The 14762-nt window shown below is 40.7% G+C and overlaps 6 non-coding genes across 6 annotated transcripts; all 6 read left to right on the top strand.

Moving 5' to 3' along the window:
• Nucleotides 1-236: 236 nt before the first annotated feature.
• On the top strand, nucleotides 237-376 carry LOC126210789 (U4 spliceosomal RNA). The gene has a single exon (XR_007540766.1). It is a non-coding gene; the product is annotated as a U4 spliceosomal RNA (small nuclear RNA).
• Nucleotides 377-2698: 2322 nt separating this feature from the next.
• On the top strand, nucleotides 2699-2838 carry LOC126210791 (U4 spliceosomal RNA). Its single transcript, XR_007540767.1, has one exon. It is a non-coding gene; the product is annotated as a U4 spliceosomal RNA (small nuclear RNA).
• A 2310-nt stretch (nucleotides 2839-5148) lies between these two features.
• On the top strand, nucleotides 5149-5288 carry LOC126210792 (U4 spliceosomal RNA). Its single transcript, XR_007540768.1, has one exon. It is a non-coding gene; the product is annotated as a U4 spliceosomal RNA (small nuclear RNA).
• Nucleotides 5289-7599: 2311 nt separating this feature from the next.
• LOC126210793 (U4 spliceosomal RNA) lies at nucleotides 7600-7739 on the top strand. Its single transcript, XR_007540769.1, has one exon. It is a non-coding gene; the product is annotated as a U4 spliceosomal RNA (small nuclear RNA).
• A 2322-nt stretch (nucleotides 7740-10061) lies between these two features.
• LOC126210794 (U4 spliceosomal RNA) lies at nucleotides 10062-10201 on the top strand. The gene has a single exon (XR_007540770.1). It is a non-coding gene; the product is annotated as a U4 spliceosomal RNA (small nuclear RNA).
• A 2318-nt stretch (nucleotides 10202-12519) lies between these two features.
• On the top strand, nucleotides 12520-12659 carry LOC126210795 (U4 spliceosomal RNA). Its single transcript, XR_007540771.1, has one exon. It is a non-coding gene; the product is annotated as a U4 spliceosomal RNA (small nuclear RNA).
• The last annotated feature ends 2103 nt before the right edge of the window (nucleotides 12660-14762 follow it).

A 14762-nucleotide genomic window follows, 5' to 3' on the forward strand; every position in this document is an offset into this window, starting at 1 on the left:
AGATGGCGGTGAGTGGGCGTGTAAGCAACTATTAGACACAAGCAGCAAAGAACAGAAATTCTGCCTCTAATAAAATGTATTTTACTGTATTTTCTTCTGTATATTTCTGTATTTGTTTCCCCCAATGGAACTTGAGTAGTGTAAGGTAATACTGATAGGTATCAATGATGCAAGTACTTGTAGGTGTTTGGAACGAACGTCAGGTATAAATAGCAGTGCCAGGCGCTAGGTAGTTAATCTTTGCGCAGTGGCAATATCGTAACCAATGAAGTATAACTGAGGTGCGATTATTGCTAGTTGAAAACTTTTACCAATACCCCGCCAGAGAGATGTGAAATACCGTCTCTGTGGCAATTTTTGGCAACCCCTGAGGGGGTGTAAGTCTCATAGAAACAATGCTTCAAGCTGTGTTTATCTGTGTACTCATTCTGCACTTGTGGAAGTGTTTAGCTGATGGTTGTTAGGGACCATGTACACAGACCAGGCTGTGTTCACTGATGAATTGTGTACATGTCTTAGGCAGCTGGTGAGAAACATTCTCCTCAGTGCAAGATGTTGTGCAACTGCTATGTGTGAATAAAGATGTCAATGTGGACAGTTGAAATGTGGCTCTGTCTAGTGGCAATTCTTGCTCCATAGCATACTTGTGGTACACACATGCAGTGATTAGTGATAAATGTAGGATTTGACAAAACTTGTGTCAGAATTTAGGGGAGGAGACTAGGGCAGTACAGTGAGAGTTGGTGAGTGTGTGGGAGGCAGGTGTTGTACTTAATTCATTTTCACAGCACTGCCAGTGTTATAATTTGTGTTTGTGTCCTGATCATTAGATGCATGTTTGATCCTTTTTGGACACTGCTGTGTGTACACCTTGATAATTAGAACTTATGACCATGGAACTGCTGTTGATAATATTTGGCAATGAGTCTGTTGACTTGAGATGATTGATGTGTTAGGCTGCACAGTGCCTAGTAAGGGCACTCACATTGAGGACAGTGTCCTATCTGGTGTGTGTTACACGAAACAGGAAGAACTGTAATGTTGTGCAAGGCTTTGCCTCATTTTGAGAATACATACATGTGCTGTAGTGTGCAGAGCAGAGGGATTGAAAGAAAGGTAAGGGCTAGTAGCTATTTGGATGGTAACTAATGCAGTCCCTGATGTTGAGGTTTTGTTGAACCTTTATGTAGCTTACATGTTTCATCTAAAGGCTACTGGTGGAAAATCTCCTTCATGCAGTGATAACAGTGATTGTGCAGTAGAATTTGGTGGGCTGCAGCCATGGCATTTCCATTTTGAACAGTGTGATTAGTGCATTTCTTGGTGTATTCGTTGAACTGTAGATTTACTGTGTAAATGTGACACATAATACAGTGTGATAGTTTAAATGGGATGGTGAGCTTAATGATGGTCCAGTGTGCTATGAGAATGTATTGCATGTGGAATACTGAAGAGAGGGAACCAGTGCTTGTGGGGTACATTTTGTGACTGTATCTGTGAATATAAATCAAAGAATGCAATGAAACATACAGTGGTAGAGCAAGTGTAGGTGAGAATTGTAGCAGGAGTCGTGCATTTTTTTTTTTTTTTTTTTTTTTTTTTTGTGAGCGGAACTAGTTGGCTTGTCATGGCTCATTCTTTCTGTCTCTCTTCATTAGAGAATACGACTCTTCCTATATGCAAGGTGAGCAAAATTTGCTGCCTACTATAGCACAAATGGACCCATAGAAAATGTCTTATTGTTTGGATCTGTTATGAATGGTTGGCACTCGAGATACTATTTAGCACACATTCAGATATTTTCATTTTTGTCAGGCAATATATTAGCTGGGGCCAATGAGACAGCAGGCGGGTTTGGATACTGTTAGCTTTCTATGATTCTTCTTGGACAAGAACATAAACAACAGTAGAGGAGTCCAAAATATATATTTTTGTGCAGGTTGTTTGGCGCAATGTGGAATAAGCGTGTATCTTGTATATTTAAGACTGCAGCACATGTTCCCAGCGCTATGAAGCAATTTACTGACTGATTTCTAGTTGTACTTTCCTGCAAGGTAAACTCATTTCAACAACTTAACCCAGCTACATGAGAGGATTTGTAAATCTCATTTCATTGTGTTTCCAGGGTGCCTACTCTGTTACACAAATATTTCACCCATCGACATTAATCAATTTCACGGCATGATTCGAGTAAAACTAGCATTTTATTGCTCAGTACGTCAAACAGCTTTTGCTGAGAAGTGTATGGTTTGTTAAGTTAATGTAAATGCAGCTGGCAGTTTTCTTGGTGTCTAGTACTAACCAGCGGCCACAAAATAACAAAATCTAACGATGAGTCTTAATGGGTGTGCCGGTATCTGCTAAATGAGGTTGTGCTACTTTCGTCCATGTGGGGCTAGGCGAGTGAGCAGTAGCGCGCCTGACGGTCAAGGGGAGAACTACTGTGCAGTTTTGAGCGTTTAAGATGGCGGTGAGTGGGCGTGTAAGCAACTATTAGACACAAGCAGCAAAGAACAGAAATTCTGCCTCTAATAAAATGTATTTTACTGTATTTTCTTCTGTATATTTCTGTATTTGTTTCCCCCAATGGAACTTGAGTAGTGTAAGGTAATACTGATAGGTATCAATGATGCAAGTACTTGTAGGTGTTTGGAACGAACGTCAGGTATAAATAGCAGTGCCAGGCGCTAGGTAGTTAATCTTTGCGCAGTGGCAATATCGTAACCAATGAAGTATAACTGAGGTGCGATTATTGCTAGTTGAAAACTTTTACCAATACCCCGCCAGAGAGATGTGAAATACCGTCTCTGTGGCAATTTTTGGCAACCCCTGAGGGGGTGTAAGTCTCATAGAAACAATGCTTCAAGCTGTGTTTATCTGTGTACTCATTCTGCACTTGTGGAAGTGTTTAGCTGATGGTTGTTAGGGACCATGTACACAGACCAGGCTGTGTTCACTGATGAATTGTGTACATGTCTTAGGCAGCTGGTGAGAAACATTCTCCTCAGTGCAAGATGTTGTGCAACTGCTATGTGTGAATAAAGATGTCAATGTGGACAGTTGAAATGTGGCTCTGTCTAGTGGCAATTCTTGCTCCATAGCATACTTGTGGTACACACATGCAGTGATTAGTGATAAATGTAGGATTTGACAAAACTTGTGTCAGAATTTAGGGGAGGAGACTAGGGCAGTACAGTGAGAGTTGGTGAGTGTGTGGGAGGCAGGTGTTGTACTTAATTCATTTTCACAGCACTGCCAGTGTTATAATTTGTGTTTGTGTCCTGATCATTAGATGCATGTTTGATCCTTTTTGGACACTGCTGTGTGTACACCTTGATAATTAGAACTTATGACCATGGAACTGCTGTTGATAATATTTGGCAATGAGTCTGTTGACTTGAGATGATTGATGTGTTAGGCTGCACAGTGCCTAGTAAGGGCACTCACATTGAGGACAGTGTCCTATCTGGTGTGTGTTACACGAAACAGGAAGAACTGTAATGTTGTGCAAGGCTTTGCCTCATTTTGAGAATACATACATGTGCTGTAGTGTGCAGAGCAGAGGGATTGAAAGAAAGGTAAGGGCTAGTAGCTATTTGGATGGTAACTAATGCAGTCCCTGATGTTGAGGTTTTGTTGAACCTTTATGTAGCTTACATGTTTCATCTAAAGGCTACTGGTGGAAAATCTCCTTCATGCAGTGATAACAGTGATTGTGCAGTAGAATTTGGTGGGCTGCAGCCATGGCATTTCCATTTTGAACAGTGTGATTAGTGCATTTCTTGGTGTATTCGTTGAACTGTAGATTTACTGTGTAAATGTGACACATAATACAGTGTGATAGTTTAAATGGGATGGTGAGCTTAATGATGGTCCAGTGTGCTATGAGAATGTATTGCATGTGGAATACTGAAGAGAGGGAACCAGTGCTTGTGGGGTACATTTTGTGACTGTATCTGTGAATATAAATCAAAGAATGCAATGAAACATACAGTGGTAGAGCAAGTGTAGGTGAGAATTGTAGCAGGAGTCGTGCATTTTTTTTTTTTTTTTGTGAGCGGAACTAGTTGGCTTGTCATGGCTCATTCTTTCTGTCTCTCTTCATTAGAGAATACGACTCTTCCTATATGCAAGGTGAGCAAAATTTGCTGCCTACTATAGCACAAATGGACCCATAGAAAATGTCTTATTGTTTGGATCTGTTATGAATGGTTGGCACTCGAGATACTATTTAGCACACATTCAGATATTTTCATTTTTGTCAGGCAATATATTAGCTGGGGCCAATGAGACAGCAGGCGGGTTTGGATACTGTTAGCTTTCTATGATTCTTCTTGGACAAGAACATAAACAACAGTAGAGGAGTCCAAAATATATATTTTTGTGCAGGTTGTTTGGCGCAATGTGGAATAAGCGTGTATCTTGTATATTTAAGACTGCAGCACATGTTCCCAGCGCTATGAAGCAATTTACTGACTGATTTCTAGTTGTACTTTCCTGCAAGGTAAACTCATTTCAACAACTTAACCCAGCTACATGAGAGGATTTGTAAATCTCATTTCATTGTGTTTCCAGGGTGCCTACTCTGTTACACAAATATTTCACCCATCGACATTAATCAATTTCACGGCATGATTCGAGTAAAACTAGCATTTTATTGCTCAGTACGTCAAACAGCTTTTGCTGAGAAGTGTATGGTTTGTTAAGTTAATGTAAATGCAGCTGGCAGTTTTCTTGGTGTCTAGTACTAACCAGCGGCCACAAAATAACAAAATCTAACGATGAGTCTTAATGGGTGTGCCGGTATCTGCTAAATGAGGTTGTGCTACTTTCGTCCATGTGGGGCTAGGCGAGTGAGCAGTAGCGCGCCTGACGGTCAAGGGGAGAACTACTGTGCAGTTTTGAGCGTTTAAGATGGCGGTGAGTGGGCGTGTAAGCAACTATTAGACACAAGCAGCAAAGAACAGAAATTCTGCCTCTAATAAAATGTATTTTACTGTATTTTCTTCTGTATATTTCTGTATTTGTTTCCCCCAATGGAACTTGAGTAGTGTAAGGTAATACTGATAGGTATCAATGATGCAAGTACTTGTAGGTGTTTGGAACGAACGTCAGGTATAAATAGCAGTGCCAGGCGCTAGGTAGTTAATCTTTGCGCAGTGGCAATATCGTAACCAATGAAGTATAACTGAGGTGCGATTATTGCTAGTTGAAAACTTTTACCAATACCCCGCCAGAGAGATGTGAAATACCGTCTCTGTGGCAATTTTTGGCAACCCCTGAGGGGGTGTAAGTCTCATAGAAACAATGCTTCAAGCTGTGTTTATCTGTGTACTCATTCTGCACTTGTGGAAGTGTTTAGCTGATGGTTGTTAGGGACCATGTACACAGACCAGGCTGTGTTCACTGATGAATTGTGTACATGTCTTAGGCAGCTGGTGAGAAACATTCTCCTCAGTGCAAGATGTTGTGCAACTGCTATGTGTGAATAAAGATGTCAATGTGGACAGTTGAAATGTGGCTCTGTCTAGTGGCAATTCTTGCTCCATAGCATACTTGTGGTACACACATGCAGTGATTAGTGATAAATGTAGGATTTGACAAAACTTGTGTCAGAATTTAGGGGAGGAGACTAGGGCAGTACAGTGAGAGTTGGTGAGTGTGTGGGAGGCAGGTGTTGTACTTAATTCATTTTCACAGCACTGCCAGTGTTATAATTTGTGTTTGTGTCCTGATCATTAGATGCATGTTTGATCCTTTTTGGACACTGCTGTGTGTACACCTTGATAATTAGAACTTATGACCATGGAACTGCTGTTGATAATATTTGGCAATGAGTCTGTTGACTTGAGATGATTGATGTGTTAGGCTGCACAGTGCCTAGTAAGGGCACTCACATTGAGGACAGTGTCCTATCTGGTGTGTGTTACACGAAACAGGAAGAACTGTAATGTTGTGCAAGGCTTTGCCTCATTTTGAGAATACATACATGTGCTGTAGTGTGCAGAGCAGAGGGATTGAAAGAAAGGTAAGGGCTAGTAGCTATTTGGATGGTAACTAATGCAGTCCCTGATGTTGAGGTTTTGTTGAACCTTTATGTAGCTTACATGTTTCATCTAAAGGCTACTGGTGGAAAATCTCCTTCATGCAGTGATAACAGTGATTGTGCAGTAGAATTTGGTGGGCTGCAGCCATGGCATTTCCATTTTGAACAGTGTGATTAGTGCATTTCTTGGTGTATTCGTTGAACTGTAGATTTACTGTGTAAATGTGACACATAATACAGTGTGATAGTTTAAATGGGATGGTGAGCTTAATGATGGTCCAGTGTGCTATGAGAATGTATTGCATGTGGAATACTGAAGAGAGGGAACCAGTGCTTGTGGGGTACATTTTGTGACTGTATCTGTGAATATAAATCAAAGAATGCAATGAAACATACAGTGGTAGAGCAAGTGTAGGTGAGAATTGTAGCAGGAGTCGTGCATTTTTTTTTTTTTTTTTGTGAGCGGAACTAGTTGGCTTGTCATGGCTCATTCTTTCTGTCTCTCTTCATTAGAGAATACGACTCTTCCTATATGCAAGGTGAGCAAAATTTGCTGCCTACTATAGCACAAATGGACCCATAGAAAATGTCTTATTGTTTGGATCTGTTATGAATGGTTGGCACTCGAGATACTATTTAGCACACATTCAGATATTTTCATTTTTGTCAGGCAATATATTAGCTGGGGCCAATGAGACAGCAGGCGGGTTTGGATACTGTTAGCTTTCTATGATTCTTCTTGGACAAGAACATAAACAACAGTAGAGGAGTCCAAAATATATATTTTTGTGCAGGTTGTTTGGCGCAATGTGGAATAAGCGTGTATCTTGTATATTTAAGACTGCAGCACATGTTCCCAGCGCTATGAAGCAATTTACTGACTGATTTCTAGTTGTACTTTCCTGCAAGGTAAACTCATTTCAACAACTTAACCCAGCTACATGAGAGGATTTGTAAATCTCATTTCATTGTGTTTCCAGGGTGCCTACTCTGTTACACAAATATTTCACCCATCGACATTAATCAATTTCACGGCATGATTCGAGTAAAACTAGCATTTTATTGCTCAGTACGTCAAACAGCTTTTGCTGAGAAGTGTATGGTTTGTTAAGTTAATGTAAATGCAGCTGGCAGTTTTCTTGGTGTCTAGTACTAACCAGCGGCCACAAAATAACAAAATCTAACGATGAGTCTTAATGGGTGTGCCGGTATCTGCTAAATGAGGTTGTGCTACTTTCGTCCATGTGGGGCTAGGCGAGTGAGCAGTAGCGCGCCTGACGGTCAAGGGGAGAACTACTGTGCAGTTTTGAGCGTTTAAGATGGCGGTGAGTGGGCGTGTAAGCAACTATTAGACACAAGCAGCAAAGAACAGAAATTCTGCCTCTAATAAAATGTATTTTACTGTATTTTCTTCTGTATATTTCTGTATTTGTTTCCCCCAATGGAACTTGAGTAGTGTAAGGTAATACTGATAGGTATCAATGATGCAAGTACTTGTAGGTGTTTGGAACGAACGTCAGGTATAAATAGCAGTGCCAGGCGCTAGGTAGTTAATCTTTGCGCAGTGGCAATATCGTAACCAATGAAGTATAACTGAGGTGCGATTATTGCTAGTTGAAAACTTTTACCAATACCCCGCCAGAGAGATGTGAAATACCGTCTCTGTGGCAATTTTTGGCAACCCCTGAGGGGGTGTAAGTCTCATAGAAACAATGCTTCAAGCTGTGTTTATCTGTGTACTCATTCTGCACTTGTGGAAGTGTTTAGCTGATGGTTGTTAGGGACCATGTACACAGACCAGGCTGTGTTCACTGATGAATTGTGTACATGTCTTAGGCAGCTGGTGAGAAACATTCTCCTCAGTGCAAGATGTTGTGCAACTGCTATGTGTGAATAAAGATGTCAATGTGGACAGTTGAAATGTGGCTCTGTCTAGTGGCAATTCTTGCTCCATAGCATACTTGTGGTACACACATGCAGTGATTAGTGATAAATGTAGGATTTGACAAAACTTGTGTCAGAATTTAGGGGAGGAGACTAGGGCAGTACAGTGAGAGTTGGTGAGTGTGTGGGAGGCAGGTGTTGTACTTAATTCATTTTCACAGCACTGCCAGTGTTATAATTTGTGTTTGTGTCCTGATCATTAGATGCATGTTTGATCCTTTTTGGACACTGCTGTGTGTACACCTTGATAATTAGAACTTATGACCATGGAACTGCTGTTGATAATATTTGGCAATGAGTCTGTTGACTTGAGATGATTGATGTGTTAGGCTGCACAGTGCCTAGTAAGGGCACTCACATTGAGGACAGTGTCCTATCTGGTGTGTGTTACACGAAACAGGAAGAACTGTAATGTTGTGCAAGGCTTTGCCTCATTTTGAGAATACATACATGTGCTGTAGTGTGCAGAGCAGAGGGATTGAAAGAAAGGTAAGGGCTAGTAGCTATTTGGATGGTAACTAATGCAGTCCCTGATGTTGAGGTTTTGTTGAACCTTTATGTAGCTTACATGTTTCATCTAAAGGCTACTGGTGGAAAATCTCCTTCATGCAGTGATAACAGTGATTGTGCAGTAGAATTTGGTGGGCTGCAGCCATGGCATTTCCATTTTGAACAGTGTGATTAGTGCATTTCTTGGTGTATTCGTTGAACTGTAGATTTACTGTGTAAATGTGACACATAATACAGTGTGATAGTTTAAATGGGATGGTGAGCTTAATGATGGTCCAGTGTGCTATGAGAATGTATTGCATGTGGAATACTGAAGAGAGGGAACCAGTGCTTGTGGGGTACATTTTGTGACTGTATCTGTGAATATAAATCAAAGAATGCAATGAAACATACAGTGGTAGAGCAAGTGTAGGTGAGAATTGTAGCAGGAGTCGTGCATTTTTTTTTTTTTTTTTTTTTTTTTTTTGTGAGCGGAACTAGTTGGCTTGTCATGGCTCATTCTTTCTGTCTCTCTTCATTAGAGAATACGACTCTTCCTATATGCAAGGTGAGCAAAATTTGCTGCCTACTATAGCACAAATGGACCCATAGAAAATGTCTTATTGTTTGGATCTGTTATGAATGGTTGGCACTCGAGATACTATTTAGCACACATTCAGATATTTTCATTTTTGTCAGGCAATATATTAGCTGGGGCCAATGAGACAGCAGGCGGGTTTGGATACTGTTAGCTTTCTATGATTCTTCTTGGACAAGAACATAAACAACAGTAGAGGAGTCCAAAATATATATTTTTGTGCAGGTTGTTTGGCGCAATGTGGAATAAGCGTGTATCTTGTATATTTAAGACTGCAGCACATGTTCCCAGCGCTATGAAGTAATTTACTGACTGATTTCTAGTTGTACTTTCCTGCAAGGTAAACTCATTTCAACAACTTAACCCAGCTACATGAGAGGATTTGTAAATCTCATTTCATTGTGTTTCCAGGGTGCCTACTCTGTTACACAAATATTTCACCCATCGACATTAATCAATTTCACGGCATGATTCGAGTAAAACTAGCATTTTATTGCTCAGTACGTCAAACAGCTTTTGCTGAGAAGTGTATGGTTTGTTAAGTTAATGTAAATGCAGCTGGCAGTTTTCTTGGTGTCTAGTACTAACCAGCGGCCACAAAATAACAAAATCTAACGATGAGTCTTAATGGGTGTGCCGGTATCTGCTAAATGAGGTTGTGCTACTTTCGTCCATGTGGGGCTAGGCGAGTGAGCAGTAGCGCGCCTGACGGTCAAGGGGAGAACTACTGTGCAGTTTTGAGCGTTTAAGATGGCGGTGAGTGGGCGTGTAAGCAACTATTAGACACAAGCAGCAAAGAACAGAAATTCTGCCTCTAATAAAATGTATTTTACTGTATTTTCTTCTGTATATTTCTGTATTTGTTTCCCCCAATGGAACTTGAGTAGTGTAAGGTAATACTGATAGGTATCAATGATGCAAGTACTTGTAGGTGTTTGGAACGAACGTCAGGTATAAATAGCAGTGCCAGGCGCTAGGTAGTTAATCTTTGCGCAGTGGCAATATCGTAACCAATGAAGTATAACTGAGGTGCGATTATTGCTAGTTGAAAACTTTTACCAATACCCCGCCAGAGAGATGTGAAATACCGTCTCTGTGGCAATTTTTGGCAACCCCTGAGGGGGTGTAAGTCTCATAGAAACAATGCTTCAAGCTGTGTTTATCTGTGTACTCATTCTGCACTTGTGGAAGTGTTTAGCTGATGGTTGTTAGGGACCATGTACACAGACCAGGCTGTGTTCACTGATGAATTGTGTACATGTCTTAGGCAGCTGGTGAGAAACATTCTCCTCAGTGCAAGATGTTGTGCAACTGCTATGTGTGAATAAAGATGTCAATGTGGACAGTTGAAATGTGGCTCTGTCTAGTGGCAATTCTTGCTCCATAGCATACTTGTGGTACACACATGCAGTGATTAGTGATAAATGTAGGATTTGACAAAACTTGTGTCAGAATTTAGGGGAGGAGACTAGGGCAGTACAGTGAGAGTTGGTGAGTGTGTGGGAGGCAGGTGTTGTACTTAATTCATTTTCACAGCACTGCCAGTGTTATAATTTGTGTTTGTGTCCTGATCATTAGATGCATGTTTGATCGTTTTTGGACACTGCTGTGTGTACACCTTGATAATTAGAACTTATGACCATGGAACTGCTGTTGATAATATTTGGCAATGAGTCTGTTGACTTGAGATGATTGATGTGTTAGGCTGCACAGTGCCTAGTAAGGGCACTCACATTGAGGACAGTGTCCTATCTGGTGTGTGTTACACGAAACAGGAAGAACTGTAATGTTGTGCAAGGCTTTGCCTCATTTTGAGAATACATACATGTGCTGTAGTGTGCAGAGCAGAGGGATTGAAAGAAAGGTAAGGGCTAGTAGCTATTTGGATGGTAACTAATGCAGTCCCTGATGTTGAGGTTTTGTTGAACCTTTATGTAGCTTACATGTTTCATCTAAAGGCTACTGGTGGAAAATCTCCTTCATGCAGTGATAACAGTGATTGTGCAGTAGAATTTGGTGGGCTGCAGCCATGGCATTTCCATTTTGAACAGTGTGATTAGTGCATTTCTTGGTGTATTCGTTGAACTGTAGATTTACTGTGTAAATGTGACACATAATACAGTGTGATAGTTTAAATGGGATGGTGAGCTTAATGATGGTCCAGTGTGCTATGAGAATGTATTGCATGTGGAATACTGAAGAGAGGGAACCAGTGCTTGTGGGGTACATTTTGTGACTGTATCTGTGAATATAAATCAAAGAATGCAATGAAACATACAGTGGTAGAGCAAGTGTAGGTGAGAATTGTAGCAGGAGTCGTGCATTTTTTTTTTTTTTTTTTTTTTTTGTGAGCGGAACTAGTTGGCTTGTCATGGCTCATTCTTTCTGTCTCTCTTCATTAGAGAATACGACTCTTCCTATATGCAAGGTGAGCAAAATTTGCTGCCTACTATAGCACAAATGGACCCATAGAAAATGTCTTATTGTTTGGATCTGTTATGAATGGTTGGCACTCGAGATACTATTTAGCACACATTCAGATATTTTCATTTTTGTCAGGCAATATATTAGCTGGGGCCAATGAGACAGCAGGCGGGTTTGGATACTGTTAGCTTTCTATGATTCTTCTTGGACAAGAACATAAACAACAGTAGAGGAGTCCAAAATATATATTTTTGTGCAGGTTGTTTGGCGCAATGTGGAATAAGCGTGTATCTTGTATATTTAAGACTGCAGCACATGTTCCCAGCGCTATGAAGCAATTTACTGACTGATTTCTAGTTGTACTTTCCTGCAAGGTAAACTCATTTCAACAACTTAACCCAGCTACATGAGAGGATTTGTAAATCTCATTTCATTGTGTTTCCAGGGTGCCTACTCTGTTACACAAATATTTCACCCATCGACATTAATCAATTTCACGGCATGATTCGAGTAAAACTAGCATTTTATTGCTCAGTACGTCAAACAGCTTTTGCTGAGAAGTGTATGGTTTGTTAAGTTAATGTAAATGCAGCTGGCAGTTTTCTTGGTGTCTAGTACTAACCAGCGGCCACAAAATAACAAAATCTAACGATGAGTCTTAATGGGTGTGCCGGTATCTGCTAAATGAGGTTGTGCTACTTTCGTCCATGTGGGGCTAGGCGAGTGAGCAGTAGCGCGCCTGACGGTCAAGGGGAGAACTACTGTGCAGTTTTGAGCGTTTAAGATGGCGGTGAGTGGGCGTGTAAGCAACTATTAGACACAAGCAGCAAAGAACAGAAATTCTGCCTCTAATAAAATGTATTTTACTGTATTTTCTTCTGTATATTTCTGTATTTGTTTCCCCCAATGGAACTTGAGTAGTGTAAGGTAATACTGATAGGTATCAATGATGCAAGTACTTGTAGGTGTTTGGAACGAACGTCAGGTATAAATAGCAGTGCCAGGCGCTAGGTAGTTAATCTTTGCGCAGTGGCAATATCGTAACCAATGAAGTATAACTGAGGTGCGATTATTGCTAGTTGAAAACTTTTACCAATACCCCGCCAGAGAGATGTGAAATACCGTCTCTGTGGCAATTTTTGGCAACCCCTGAGGGGGTGTAAGTCTCATAGAAACAATGCTTCAAGCTGTGTTTATCTGTGTACTCATTCTGCACTTGTGGAAGTATTTAGCTGATGGTTGTTAGGGACCATGTACACAGACCAGGCTGTGTTCACTGATGAATTGTGTACATGTCTTAGGCAGCTGGTGAGAAACATTCTCCTCAGTGCAAGATGTTGTGCAACTGCTATGTGTGAATAAAGATGTCAATGTGGACAGTTGAAATGTGGCTCTGTCTAGTGGCAATTCTTGCTCCATAGCATACTTGTGGTACACACATGCAGTGATTAGTGATAAATGTAGGATTTGACAAAACTTGTGTCAGAATTTAGGGGAGGAGACTAGGGCAGTACAGTGAGAGTTGGTGAGTGTGTGGGAGGCAGGTGTTGTACTTAATTCATTTTCACAGCACTGCCAGTGTTATAATTTGTGTTTGTGTCCTGATCATTAGATGCATGTTTGATCCTTTTTGGACACTGCTGTGTGTACACCTTGATAATTAGAACTTATGACCATGGAACTGCTGTTGATAATATTTGGCAATGAGTCTGTTGACTTGAGATGATTGATGTGTTAGGCTGCACAGTGCCTAGTAAGGGCACTCACATTGAGGACAGTGTCCTATCTGGTGTGTGTTACACGAAACAGGAAGAACTGTAATGTTGTGCAAGGCTTTGCCTCATTTTGAGAATACATACATGTGCTGTAGTGTGCAGAGCAGAGGGATTGAAAGAAAGGTAAGGGCTAGTAGCTATTTGGATGGTAACTAATGCAGTCCCTGATGTTGAGGTTTTGTTGAACCTTTATGTAGCTTACATGTTTCATCTAAAGGCTACTGGTGGAAAATCTCCTTCATGCAGTGATAACAGTGATTGTGCAGTAGAATTTGGTGGGCTGCAGCCATGGCATTTCCATTTTGAACAGTGTGATTAGTGCATTTCTTGGTGTATTCGTTGAACTGTAGATTTACTGTGTAAATGTGACACATAATACAGTGTGATAGTTTAAATGGGATGGTGAGCTTAATGATGGTCCAGTGTGCTATGAGAATGTATTGCATGTGGAATACTGAAGAGAGGGAACCAGTGCTTGTGGGGTACATTTTGTGACTGTATCTGTGAATATAAATCAAAGAATGCAATGAAACATACAGTGGTAGAGCAAGTGTAGGTGAGAATTGTAGCAGGAGTCGTGCATTTTTTTTTTTTTTTTTTTTTTTTTTTTTTTGTGAGCGGAACTAGTTGGCTTGTCATGGCTCATTCTTTCTGTCTCTCTTCATTAGAGAATACGACTCTTCCTATATGCAAGGTGAGCAAAATTTGCTGCCTACTATAGCACAAATGGACCCATAGAAAATGTCTTATTGTTTGGATCTGTTATGAATGGTTGGCACTCGAGATACTATTTAGCACACATTCAGATATTTTCATTTTTGTCAGGCAATATATTAGCTGGGGCCAATGAGACAGCAGGCGGGTTTGGATACTGTTAGCTTTCTATGATTCTTCTTGGACAAGAACATAAACAACAGTAGAGGAGTCCAAAATATATATTTTTGTGCAGGTTGTTTGGCGCAATGTGGAATAAGCGTGTATCTTGTATATTTAAGACTGCAGCACATGTTCCCAGCGCTATGAAGCAATTTACTGACTGATTTCTAGTTGTACTTTCCTGCAAGGTAAACTCATTTCAACAACTTAACCCAGCTACATGAGAGGATTTGTAAATCTCATTTCATTGTGTTTCCAGGGTGCCTACTCTGTTACACAAATATTTCACCCATCGACATTAATCAATTTCACGGCATGATTCGAGTAAAACTAGCATTTTATTGCTCAGTACGTCAAACAGCTTTTGCTGAGAAGTGTATGGTTTGTTAAGTTAATGTAAATGCAGCTGGCAGTTTTCTTGGTGTCTAGTACTAACCAGCGGCCACAAAATAACAAAATCTAACGATGAGTCTTAATGGGTGTGCCGGTATCTGCTAAATGAGGTTGTGCTACTTTCGTCCATGTGGGGCTAGGCGAGTGAGCAGTAGCGCGCCTGACGGTCAAGGGGAGAACTACTGTGCAGTTTTGAGCGTTTAAGATGGCGGTGAGT

The sequence above is a fragment of the Schistocerca nitens genome, chromosome 10 (assembly GCF_023898315.1).
Source record: "Schistocerca nitens isolate TAMUIC-IGC-003100 chromosome 10, iqSchNite1.1, whole genome shotgun sequence".
Taxonomy (NCBI): Eukaryota; Metazoa; Arthropoda; class Insecta; order Orthoptera; family Acrididae; genus Schistocerca; species Schistocerca nitens.